The 2967-nt window shown below is 37.9% G+C and overlaps 1 pseudogene; it reads right to left on the reverse strand.

The window, feature by feature from the left end:
* Positions 1-1775: 1775 nt before the first annotated feature.
* On the reverse strand, positions 1776-2724 carry LOC139040660 (olfactory receptor 5A1-like; annotated as a pseudogene).
* Positions 2725-2967: the final 243 nt, after the last annotated feature.

Consider the following 2967-nt stretch of genomic DNA (forward strand, 5'->3'; position numbering starts at 1 on the left):
TAGATACATCTCAGAGTAAATTTTCATAGAAAGAATCAAATTAGTTAACACTTATCCAGCACTTACCACAGTATGTAGTACAAACGATGACTTCTATTATCAGAAGGTGTAATTCATGTGTTCTGAATTGGAGTTCTTTCCAACATATTATGCTGCATTACTAATCCTTCATTAAAAATATCTACTTAAGATAATCCCCATAAACTTTTGTGTTTTGTTTTTGAAAAATGGAGCTCACCTATCCTGCAATTACTAGGAATACAGAGATATTTTCAGAAGGTCTCCTTCTTGGTTTGACCTAGTTCAGCTAATCTTACTTTTAGGGAGAAAAGGATGGATGGGGAAATAAATTATTTCTTTGATTTAACATTCACTAATTGGTTAGCAGTTACATATTCCCTCTGATAAGAACTATACTAATTTAATCTTTTAAACTGAATAGATTCTTAAGATAGTTTAAAGATATAACACCAAAAGTATAGAATTTGGGTTCCAAGGCTAAGCATCGGAAGACGTGCTTCTGGTCTATAGGAACCACTTATAATCCACACATGAAAATTTGCGAGACTCACCGTGGATTGTTGCTACCCTGGGAAGAATGTGGCAGACCTCAATATGCCCAAAGTTTCAATCTGTGAAATGGGAATAACTTCTCATCTGCCAACTCACATGGCAATAGAAATAAATCACATCTGTACAATGTAACCATATGAAGTATAAAGTGTTGTGTAAATACTAATGTAATATGTATGACATATAGTACACAAACTTGTCTGAAAAAATATCTATTTAAATTTTCTTTAAATTCTCTTGATTGGAATCTGAGTCTCTAAGTCAGCTGGCTTTGCTGCTCCCTGATCAAACTTAAGGCCCTGGAATCCCTGGGAGGTTCATATCTCTGGGACTTTGACGCTGTCTCCCAAGACACATCACAACAGCCTTAATTTCTGAAGTCTTGCTTTGACTCTGGGAAGCAACCATGGAGCATGCTTCAGGTGAACTACGTCCATAAATTGATAACTTTGACTTCTTTCTAGCCTCTGAGAATCTCCCCAACTCTTGACCATAAAAGGGCCCTTTCTTCCTACCATTCCTCTTTCCCACCTCTTTTTCACAAGCCACTACACAAGAAGTTCTCCAGGAGTAAGATGGAGGGGATAGAAACATTATTTGGGAATATGCCAGACCAGTCTTTCTCCCTCTCCTCTCCTGTTGTCTCCTCCCCTCCCTTCTCCTTCGCTCTGTTTCCTTTCTCACTATCATTCTCTCTCTCTATCCTTCTTTTTCTTTCTCTCTCTCTGTCCATGAATAAGATGAAAAAGTGTGCATTTGTAAATTATTTTTAATTTTCACATATTTAATTTTATACATTATTTTATATTATATTTATTGAAATATACAAATGCTTAATGGTTGAAAATAAACAAAAGACATATTAAAAATCGTAGAGGAAAAAACAGTCTATGTGGCTTTCTAGGGTCTTGGCATTTCTGTACATAAAATATCTATTAGATTCTCTGTTCTCAAAACGTAGGGTTTTATGTACCTGGGTCTAATCATAGAATCAGGTTTATAAAGTAAATTCAATGTTGGTGACACTGTCTCGAACAGATCCCCTGGTGGTGGTAGCTAAGAATAATGACAGGAGGAATCAAAGAGCAATGCTTTCACTTCTTTCTACCTAGAAAGAAGACCTGTGACCTACAAAAAGTCAAATACATATTCTAAACTTTGTCTTCATTATAGGAGAAATAGCACCTGCATAAATATTGCTCTTAGTGAGATAAATGTGTTGTCCTCTTTACCACCCTTTTGAGGGCCTCTTTGATTTCCTTGTTCCTCAAACTATAGATAAGAGGATTTAACATGGGGATAAGGATAACATAGAACACTGAGAGCACCTTGTTCTGATTCTTGGAGTGGCTAGAGCTAGGATTCAGGTACATAAAGAGGCCTGTACCATAGAAGATTGTCACAACTGCCAGGTGGGAGGCACAAGTATTGAATGCCTTGGCACTACCTTTGGCAGAGGAGAGTTTCAGAATAGAAACTGCAATAAAACCATAAGATAAGAGGATAAAAAGAAAAGACCCGAATCCAGAAAAGGGGGTACCAGAAAAATAATCATGTGGATGATAAAGGGATTGGTGCAAGACAAGGAAATAATCTGGATTATGTCACAGAAGAAGTTTAGAATGATATTGGGCCCACAAAAGTGGAGATGAAAACTAGGGACTGTTTGAACTAAACTACTAAGGAAACCACTCCCATAGGCCTCAGCAACCATCTTCCAACAGAGGCCAGGAGCCATGATGGCTGAGTACTGCAGAGGCCTACCAATAGCAACATATCTGTCATAGGCCATGGCAGCCAAGAGACAGCACTCAGCCTGACCCATCCAGCACCCAACAAAATATTGGGTGGCACAGGCAGTGAAGGAAATAGTTTTTTCTTCTTTTAAGAAGTCTGAAAGCATCCTTGGGCTGATAGAAGAAGAATAGCAGTGGTCTAAAAAGGACAGGAAACTGAGAAAAAGTACATAGGTGTGTGCAGGTGGGAGTCCACCCTGATTAGGATGATGAGACTCAGATTCCAGACTAGGGTCATAAGGTAGATCCCTAGGAAGATGGGGAAGAGGACAAGCTGCCACTCTTTTCCATCTGAGAGTCCCAGGAGAACAAACATGGACGCAGAAGTGTAATTTCTATCCCCTTCCATGGACATGCTTGGTGCCATCTGCTGAGAAAATGATTAGAAATGGAAATAAATTCATTCTCAAAAAATAAAATCAAACATTTTTTTCCGTTCACACAGCTAACTAAATATCAATCTTAAATCCTCAACGTTGAGTTAATATAGTCTTAAATGTGAAATTACGAGCCTTAACTGAAAAATTCCCTTGGATATTGTCATTTTCTTAGGGGACAAAAGGGAGTAAATGGACATTATTTTTACATTATCCCCTAA

The sequence above is a fragment of the Equus asinus genome, chromosome 17, assembly GCF_041296235.1.
Source record: "Equus asinus isolate D_3611 breed Donkey chromosome 17, EquAss-T2T_v2, whole genome shotgun sequence".
In the NCBI taxonomy this organism is placed as follows: Eukaryota; Metazoa; Chordata; class Mammalia; order Perissodactyla; family Equidae; genus Equus; species Equus asinus.